This window comes from Ovis aries, chromosome 22, assembly GCF_016772045.2.
Source record: "Ovis aries strain OAR_USU_Benz2616 breed Rambouillet chromosome 22, ARS-UI_Ramb_v3.0, whole genome shotgun sequence".
NCBI classification, from domain to species: domain Eukaryota; kingdom Metazoa; phylum Chordata; class Mammalia; order Artiodactyla; family Bovidae; genus Ovis; species Ovis aries.
The window spans coordinates 34,074,226-34,085,134 of NC_056075.1; positions in this window are offsets into that span (position 1 = coordinate 34,074,226).

The following is a 10,909-nucleotide window of genomic DNA, read 5'->3' on the forward strand; positions in this document are numbered from 1 at the left end:
AACTAGAATCTTGGTGATGCAGTAGATCTTGGATAAGGTGATTAAATGTTGTGAACAGCCAGTCTACAAGAAGCCACAAGGGGAAGAAAACTGCTCAAACAGCAGCATAGAGGTGTAGATAGTCGAGATGAATTTTTAGACAATGAATAGCCAATTGCAGACAGTATATGCATTGATGAAGCAATTAGAGGATGAAATTGGAAAAGTAATTCCAGAGCAGATCAGAATGTTAATGTAAAAGTATTGATCTCTAAACTTCCCTGAAGCCTGCCGATTGATGAGCAAGAGTATCATGGCACAAGCAGCAGTTGAGAGAGACTGACTTGGCATCAGAGGCAGGACAGCTGGCTCTCACATCTTCAACTTCAAAATAATTCTGAGTTAAGTAAATTCAATAACCATATTTTATAAATCAAAAGACTAATATTTATATAGTCTCATATAGTAAATATGAGCTCATTATTAAATTGGCTTTCTGGTTTTCATATATCAACCCCAAGGGCTCACTCAGAGAAATGCATCCTTAACAAGCATATTTCTTTCTTTTTTTTTTTCCTTTTATGTGGCACACAGGCTCTTCCTTATATCTCATGGGTTTAGTTGCCCCGTGGCATGTGGGAATCTTAGTTCCCTGACCAGGGATCAAACCCATGTTCTCTGCATTGGAAAGTGTATCCTTAACCGCTGGTCCACCAGGGAAGCCCCCCAAGCAAGTTTCTGAGAGCATAAGGCTGAGGGCCTGTTAAAGCCAGAAGGTTCTGCCCTCCTTTGAAGGTAAGGTATATGAACTCAGGTGATTTTTTCGAGAAAACAAGTAACTAGTCTTGATCAAGTCTAGGTGTCTGACTCCTAAGTCCATCTGTTCTTCATGTCACCAAACCACATATCTGTTCCCAATAAGACTGGAAGCTCCCTTAGGATAAAGGCCTCGTCTTTTTATCTTTGACTCTCTAATACCCGACATATTGCCGGGCACAAGATATGAACTCTGAATTTTCACTGACTGGATTTAGCCGGAGGCAGAGAACCAAGGTCTCTGACTTCTGCAGCAATCTAAGCACAGAGGGACAACAGGTCTTGCTAGAGCAGTTCTCTGTGAGAAGATGTGATGGAACCCTTCATTTCCTTTGAAATTCAGATTTTTAAAAAACTTTTATTTTTTAAAATAAAATTACTCATGAAAACATTCTAAAAATGTACAGTTTTTCATTTTTAACAAAGTATAATAAAACGTAAAACCCCTCAAAACAGAATACTTGACATTTACAATTCAAAATCAAATTAACAGAATATTAAATATTTACAAAGCTATATCTTTTAAAAGTATATATAAAGTTACATGCAATTTTGTAGAACTGACATAAAAGAATGACTCACTCAAAAGTGGGAGAATTCTCCTTCATTCCTAAAAAGAAAATATGTCCAACAGAAGTTGTGAAGATTCTTGAGTACACAGGGTCTTTGGTACTGAGACTGAAATTCAGATTTTCACCATCAGACAAAAACAATAGTTTCTCTAAGAAAGGTGCTAAGCCTCAAATTGCAATATATATGGGGCATTCTTTGTTAACATTACAGGACACAATGAGATGATTTCCCAAGTATTTCCAAGAAATTGATTTATTTCTAGAAATGGCACATAGATTACTGGAATGTATTTCAGCAACATAAATTCAAAGAATGTGAAGGTGGTATACCCTGTATGGAAATGTCCATAATTATTCTTTAAAAATAGGCATTTCACTAACATTGTTAAATAAGAACTATATGTTCTAGGCTCTAGGTTCAGTTGTCAGTGTATAAAATACTTGATTTATTTGCCGTATATTGTATTCTATTTTAAATGGGTTTTTTTCCTTGCTAACTGAAAGATTTATAGCCATTTATCTTACTAGGCTTTACAAGGAAAAAGCCCATTTCCCCACCCCAAGTTTTATTCCCGGACCCCCATCAGGCAACACAGCTAAAAGAATCAAATTCTGTTTCACTGACTTATAGATTTCAGTCTTAAATTTTATTTCTGCATTCCTGTCCTATAAGAAATAACAATTTATCTATTAAAAATATATTTGTAGTAAACAAACATCAGAGCCCTCTCAAAGTTTGCATATCCCATGTAAGTCTTTTCCACTTGAAACAGATTCATAATCATTGTCTTCCTATCTTAACACAAGAGTTCATGTTGACTCTTTAGCTGATTTGAGGGAAATCATATGGATTCTTGTCTTTTGACAATGCATTAGGACTTTGCTGGTATACAGTTTTTAATGTATGTGTGTACTCAACATGGTAGAGTTCATTTTAAATAGCGTTTCATTTTCATTATCTGGCCCAGATAATTGTTTGTAACATACAGCTGAAAAGTTAGGGGGGAGGGCAGTAATGTGGAGTCAGATATGAGGAACACACCCAGGGGGGTCATGACCTTCCAGCATTTACAGGTCCTCAGCCTTGAACATTCAGAGACATATTTGGTAAGAATGCATTTCTCTGGACCATCTCCTGAGAATATATATATAACATCAGAGAGCCAGTTTATTATAACTGTCATAAACCTATTACACTCCCTTGAGCATGATCAGATCTTCTGTCTATACCCAGAGAAGAAAATTATAATCACAAGGTTGCTTAGCAAGCATGGGGTCAGAACGAGGAAATCTGGTTGCAAAACAACATTAAGGGCATCCGGCTAAGATCGATCCATATATTCACTTCTACCATGCACTGGAATACCACCTCCCCTAGATAGGGCATGGATGGGCACTGACAGCAGTTGACTCCCTGTCTCTCTTTTTCCTATCACCAATAGCCACTGCACTCCTCCTTACCCCAGTAGATGCCTTCTTCCTTTATAGAAATTAGGACAGGTAAGCAGGTCATCATCAAGTCTTACTGATTTAGCTCTTTCTTAATAAGGACAGCATATCTCTACTCTCATCGATTTTTCGGGATTAGTGGAGGGTGGGAGTGGGAAGAATATTTTGCTGGCTTCCCCACACCACTGAAATTAAAGCATATTCCCCATAGAAAAGCTCCTGGTTCCATCTGCACATTATGGGAACCCAGGGTGGTTGTTTTATCCAATTTTAAAAATTTCAGTACTATTTTTAAGGGCTGCTTTCCATTCACAGTTATTACAAAATATCAGCTATATTCCCTGTATTGTAAGATATATCCTTGAGCCTATCTCCCACACAGTTCTTTGTGCCTCTCTGCCTCCCCGCTGGTAACCACTAGTTTGCTCTCTGTAGGTGTTAGTCTGCTTTTTTGTTGTATTCAGCAGCTGTATTTTTTTTTAATTCAACATAGAAGAGATATTATACAAAATATGTCTTCCTCTGTTTTATTTCACTTAGTATAATGCCCTCCAAGTCCATTCACATTGGTGCAAATGGCAAGTTTTCATTCTATTCTTTGGCTGAAGAACATTCCATTATGTATAGATATCCTACCTCTTTATTGATTCATCTGTTGAGGGACACTTAGGTTGCTTCCATATCTTGGCTATTGTAAGTCATGCTGCTGTGGATATTGAGGTGCAGGTATATTTTCAAATTAGTGTTTTTGTTTACTCAAATATGTACTGAGGAGCAGAATTGCTGGGTCATATGGTACTTCTATTTTTAGTTTGCTGTGACACCTCCATACTATTTTCCATAGTGGTTGCACCAATTTACATTCCCACACACACTGTACAAGGGGAACCCAGGTATTTGATTCTCTTAATCTTGCTAACAAAGATCGCATTGTTTCTATTTCACTCCATGATATGATCTCTTCCTTAAAATACATTAGATGTATGTCCATCTAGCCAGTCAAGCGTTCTCTCTCTGATTTGCATATTAGATGAATTTGAACTCTAACTGCATGTTCCTGATCCATATGGTAGAAACCTCTTAGCTGCACTTGACTCTGAAAATGCTGCTTTCTTAGGTCATCTTAGCCTGGAACTCTGAACAGATGTCTAAGAGCTGAATCCAGGAGAGAAAAATGGTGATTTTTGCAGTGGCACTGAGGGATTAGATTCATGGCCTAACTCATTTTAGATTATCATTTTAGAGCATGGAAGATGCAAACTTTGCAATTTGCGTGGAAGGTGATTATATTGTTAGGCTTTCTGTTTTCAACCAATGCGATAATACATTGTCATTTGATTAGACTGCAAAGACAAATATTTACCTGCTATGCACTAGGCATAGTAGGTAAATACGGAGCAAGACAGACACACAGGCCTCAAAATGAAGCAGCTACTCTATATCATGTTTCTCCTATATACACCTTCAAAGCATTAGTAGAGACAGGGTGAACAAGCACTTTTTAAAGTTCTTCCTCAAAGATCAGAAATAACTTACTGTGTGCCAGTCCAATTTGGAGAGATGAGTACTTTGTTCTTTTAAGACTGACCACACAGATACCGACACACAAACTTACAAAAGATTTTTTAGGCAAAATATATGGTTCAGGTCCACAAACTTTTACCTGGGGTCCCATGGGGGAAGATGTGTTTTGGAATTCAGAATTTGTGGGCTTCTAAGAAGACAATCCGGTGCATAGACTACATAATATAGAACGTCCTAAGCAGGGTACAGGTCAGCATTCCATTATCAAGCATGAATGTCTCTGCAGTGAAATGTATGATTATTCATACTGAGTAGATAAATAATAACTATAAATAGTCTCACGCCACTTCAGGTCAGATTCTTGCTGCCAAATGAGTTCAAGCCAGGTCACATTTACTCTCAAGTGAGTTACAGAAAAATCTCCATCTTCAGAGCTCTCTAGATTTGGGGACTAAGAGTGGACCTGTATTATGGACTATTCTTTTATAAAATGTCATCTACTCATTAGGAAGGCAAGGAAACATTTAAACCTACCAAATAAGTTAAGTCAATTAATTTACAAGTAGTATTATTTAGCAAATACTGTCCACTGAAGAATAAACACAGTTATTTGAATAAAAACAGGTATTTAGAAATGGCAGTTACCGGGAGATTTGATGTAATAGGCTATATCCTGTTACCAGACTTTAAGAATGGTGGAAGTCTTGATAGTGACTGGTGAGCAACATTTTTGGAAACAGCTAACAAGAGCTAATATGTTACACAGCCAACCCACTGCTTGTCAGAGGCAACATATAGCTATGAAAATATTCTTGATTAGTACAAGGCTAATTTCAGAGAATCTCGGGTTTGGCATCACTTTAATATAACAAATCCAACCACCTCTTAGAGCAAAGAATCTTCTTATCCTTAGCTCACCAAGCCCTTAAAGATTACAAAAGGAAAAAAAAAAAAAGAGGGGGAAAGGTTACGATCTTCAGAAAGATATACCCACAGGATAAGTGTCACAATCTTTTCCAAGGGATCTATCGACCCTGAGATAAGAATCCCTGCCTTAGATGCTTGCCATATTTGAAAAGAAAGCTAATGTTTTATAATTTCACAGCAGTCTTAATACTCTGGAGAGCCTCTATATTTTAAGTTGCTCATAAATTTACTGTGGTCATATGTGTTAGTGGCTTCCATGACATTTATGTCAACTTACGATTTTCTATGCAATATTTATAAGATAAATAGTTTTGAACTCCCTGTGACCCTTTATTGTAAAGGTTGAAAAGTGGAAGCATGATGACAATTTTTTGGCTTTTCTTTTTACATTTTTTATATCCCATAGCATGCATAACTCAGAGCAGGGGGAAGAAGAAAAAGAAATCCCCTAAGGAAAAGATGTAATTTTCCTACTAACAAATTTATCAAGCATCAATTTTCAATTTGACATTAACTGGGATGGGAGATGGCATAAATTTTCTAAGTGTGCAGCTGTCATGGAAGAAAGGAATTGGTCTCTGGCATCAGATCATGATTCAGATTTGTCAGTATTAGGTACACCATTTGTTTTCTTTGTTTTTAGGCATCCCATAGCAGAGGATTCTGCATATGTTGCAGTAAACACTTCTTTCTATGCAGTTATCCAGACAGTTCATCGAGAGCATCCTTCTCAATTTTAGCATCTCAAAGACTCTGACTCACCAACACCAGTACCCAGGCACATCCACAAAAGGAGTGCATGAACTCCACAATCACATGGAAAAGACGGATTTCTCTTTTTGCAAGAAATTAAGAAAGCAATGGTTCCTGCCAGACGTGGACAGAAAAACTGCCCTGCAGCCTCTTTCCAGCTAGTCTGGTGAAATTGAACATAAACTGTTCTAAGGGCAAGGTGGATCTTAGCTGAAATCTCACCCTGTTACTAGGCATCTTCCACTAGCTTGCCACACCATCTTCATGTCCACCCAAGGACTATGCAATGAAAAAACCAGGCAGGTCAACAGGATCACAGCCAAGTCAGATGACAGGCTGCTCGCCCTTCCTACACGTAACCTCATCATCAGGTTCAGCCCAGGGCCTGGGGAAAGTGATGCAAAGCCATCCTTAGGTCAAGTGGCCAAGGGATGTGGAGGATTTCCCTTCCCGTTGTTATCCTTCAGGACCACTTCTTCACCTCTCCCAGGAGGAGAAAAACTCTCAGTCGTAATAATTCTCGTGTTTGACTTGCTCCTGTGCTGCTCTTCCGTGTCTGAGACATAGCATGAACATTACAAAGATAGAACCTGATATATCCTGAAAACCTCATGCTCACTTAAAGAATCAGACACAAATGCCATACATTCCATGATTCCGTTTGTATGAAATGTCCAGAATAAGCCAGTCCATACAGACAGCATGCAGATGAATGGATGCCAGAGGCTGGGAGAAGGGGTCATAGAGAACATTTTATGGATGTGTCGTTTCCTTTGGAATGATGAAAATGTTCTGGAACTTAAGAGTGATGATGATTACCTCTTTTAACATGTGCTAAATATAACAATTTTGAGCTTTCAAATGGTTAAGATGGTGAATTTATGGTATGTGTCTTTCACCACAATAAAGAGAAATCTGAAAGGGTCCTTTTCTTGCAATTTCATTTCTGTAGACAAAAACATATAAGGTAAAGATTGGGGAAGATTCTTCAACAAAAGACAAAAGGGAGAGAATTTATTCTAGCTTCAAAAATAGTCATTTATTTTTATCAAATTTATTTTTGGAAGCAAGGGAGAATCTTAGTCTTCATGAGCCAGTGCAATTCCCTCATCTCACAATGCTAAGGGGGTTTCCCAGGTAGTGCTAGTGGTACAGAATTCACCTGCCAGTGCAGGAGATGTAAGAGACGCAGTCTTGATCCCTGGGTCAGGAAGATTCCCTGGAAGAGGGCACAGCAACCCACTCTGGTACTCTTCCCTGGAGAATTCCACGGACAGAGGAGCCTGGTAGGCTACAGTCCACAGGGTTGCAAAGAGTCGGATATGACTGAAGTGACTTAGCATGCATTGTGCTAAGAAGTTAAGGCTTTTGTGGTAACCTGGCCTTGGGAGCAGACATCCAGCTTTGAATCTGGTTCTGCCAGATTCTGGCCTACTGGTCTACATGGAGGAATGCCACCTTGACAAATCTTAATTTCTCAGAAGAGAAAGTCAAATAAATATTTATAGGATTTTAGGATCTGGTCTCAAGTGACTTGGCTTCCCTGGTAGCTCAGCAGGTAAAGAATCTGCTTGTCAATGCAGGAGATGCAGGTTCAGCCTGTGGGCTGGAAAGATCCCCTGGAGGAGGAAATGGCAACTCACTCTAGTATCCGTGCCTGAAAAATCCCATGGACAGAGGAGCCTGGTGGGCTACAGTCCACGGGGTAGCAAAGAGTCAGACAAGACTGAGCGATTGCGCACACACTCACTCAAGCAACTTATAGCCAGTCTTCCATGTGGAGCTGACTGAGACTGGGTGGAGTTCATAGAATCAGAGGAGCAGTGAAGACAGCAGGGCCGGGAGACTGAAACAAGTCTTGACTAACTATTGTCTGGATAGCCGGCTCTTCATCCGTTGCTTTGGATAGATTGACCTGTGAGAAGCAACGTGTGAAGTTATTATTGGTTTACAGCCTTGTTGTTCCTGAGGGCAGGGTTCCTGGAACAAACAAGCAACTCATGTCGACTTGTGTAGTCTGTTTCAGGCTCTAAGAGTTCTGTCATGTGATGTAGGGGGTCTCAGAGGCTCTATAGTTACATGTCAAGCATATAACCAGCACCTACATTCAATAACTCATTTATTTGCTCCCGAAATCTCACCACCACTCCCGCTAAACACTTACTCCTAGATGATGAATCTCAGCCAGAACTAGAACCAAGTCTTCCACCTTCCCTCACCATGATTGAGTTGGGTACCACTTCTCCTGGCATAAGCAAGTTAATTCAACCACAGTAAAAAGCTCCAAATCTTTTTGCCACACCGAATGAAGAAGCCACAGAGCAAAATGCTTACGATGCCTGCGTCCTGGGCTTTCTGTCCCTGAATCTGTGACCCTAGGCTAATTATTCACCTCTTCAAGCCTCCCTTCCTCAGGTGGAGAATAAGGATGGTTATGCTTAGCACTCAGTATATATTCAGCTAATTTTTTAAATTGATAAACCCATCCTCCCAAATTCTAGTTTCAATTCCTTTTCTAAGGTTTGACAGAGAAGATTTTGGTTCGGTTTTGTACATATTCCTGATCTTCTGGGAGGACCTGGGTGTGGCTCTCAGGATGCTGAGAAAGCAATCTTGCCAGTGGCATCCGGAGCCTGGCCTACTCAAGAGAATGACACAGAATCCCTTGGGATATGAGGGACCCACACAGTTTAAACCAAAAAAGTTCACACTGTTTAAGTGGGCAGCCCCAAAGTCTGATGATCTGATTTTGTTGCTGTTCAGTCGCTCAGTCATGTCCAACTCTTTGTGACCCTATGGACTACAGTTCATCAGGCTTCCCTGTCCATCACCATCTCCAAAAGTTTGCTCAAACTCATGTCCGTTGAGTCAGTAATGCCATCCAACCATCTCATCTTCTGTTGCTCCCTTCTCCTCCTGCCCTCAATCTTTCCCAGCGTCAGGGTCTTTTCCAATGAGTTGGCTCTTTGCACCAGGTGGCCAAAGTATTGGAGCTTCAGCTTCAGTATCAGTCCTTCCAGTGATGACTTTCATTAAGCTTAAATTCTCTTTCTGAATACTTGCCTCTTCTCCTTTCCTGTAACGTTCTACACCCTTCGTGGGCAAAACTGTTGACATTTTTATTTTATTTTTTTGGCCACATTCTGTGGCCTGTGGGATTTTAGTTCCCCAACCAGGGATTGAACCGGGCCCTTGGCAGTGAAAGCACAGGGTCCTAACCACTAGACCACCAGAGAATTCCCCACTGTTGACATTTTTAGCTGCTACCTTTCAACATGATTTACTGCTTACGGGTCGAATACAACAGTTTTTGTCTCTGTATTTATTTATATAAACTAGCAGTCTGTCTGACCTGTAGAACTAACCACATCCACATGGCAGGTTAAATCTATGACACAAGAGTATTGTAAATAATTCCTATTCTGGACACTTCCAATGGAGGCATCAGAAAAGAAGGCCTCCAAACTAGGTATTGGGAATGCCACGGGTTCTAATGCCCTCTGCCCCCGATAAGTTTGGGGGAATAATTTTATATCTTTTAACCCCAATGTTGAATCTGAAAAAGGCTGCTGGTTGAATAGGGTAACAGCTAAGATCTTTTCCTATCTCTGATGAGCTGTAACTACCTACTTTAACCAGGGATGTTTTTCTGAAAGTTCATGATCTCCTCGAAGGCAAGCTCAATAACATTCTCATGGGTTTTATAAGAGATTAAAGTTAACGGGTTAATTTATATCTTTCTGTCCAGAAACATTTATTGCACTCTAACTAGAAGCCAGGTATCACAACAGGTAATGGAAACAGACAGTTGCTAATCCTGACCCCCAAGGAGAGCTCACAGCCTGGTGGATGAGCAGCCAGTGGAAGCCCCAAACTGAATTATGCAGGGTTTACTCTGAGGCCCCCAAAGAGGGAACAGACTGGAAAATAGACGGGGACAGTTAGGGAGAGCGTCTCCCACAAGCTATCAAGGGAGCTGGAACTTGGTTGATTCTGTAGTTTTTGCCAAGATGAAAAGGGCATTCCAAGCAGAGGAGAGAATTTTCCAAAAGCACAGATGCAAGAAAGAATAGGCTGGATTCTGAAGACAGCAAGAACATTTGCATGGCTGGAGCATAAGGCTGCCAAGGCTAGTGCAGTGGGAAAGAGACTCTGGATAAACAGGCAAAGGCCAGACAGGGAAAGAGTTTATAGTTCTTACCAGGAATTTTGAAGTTCATTCTGAAGGGCAGAGAGAGTCATTGAAGGTGTTAAGTAAAGGAAGCCCCAAGTTAGATTTGAGTTCCATCACACGTGCTGAACAAGAACAGGAGGAATGGACCAGTGAATACAACTGGAAAGAGGGAGATGGGTGAAATGAGTCAAGACGATGAGGGGAGGCCATAAATTACACAAAGGACGGCAGGACCAGTAGCAGGTTTTGTTGAGGGGACACTCAAGGAAACAGAGTCAAATGTGTAGTTGGAGGTTCTTGAGTCTCATTCGGACACACAGAGTGAGAGGTTCACTAAGGCTAGGTACAGAGGTGTGGGAATTGTTAGAGCACCTCCGGGGAGAAGTCAAAAGTGAAAACTTTCTAATACTGTAAACAAAACTACAACAAAATATGTAAGAAAATAATGGTAGGGAAGGCACAAACAATTTCTACAGTTTTCCTTAGGCTATTTCCTATGTCTTCACAGATAGGCATTTCTTCTTTCTAGCCAATTCTGACATTAGATAATAGCAAGTAAGAGAAGTACAGGTTCACAACAAGATTACAGAACAGACTGGACATATGCAACACACTTTGGGTGTCACTGTCTCCCGTCACCCCAGATGGGACCACGCAGTTACAGAAAAATCAGGGCTCCCACTGATTCTACATTATGGCGAATTGTATAATTACT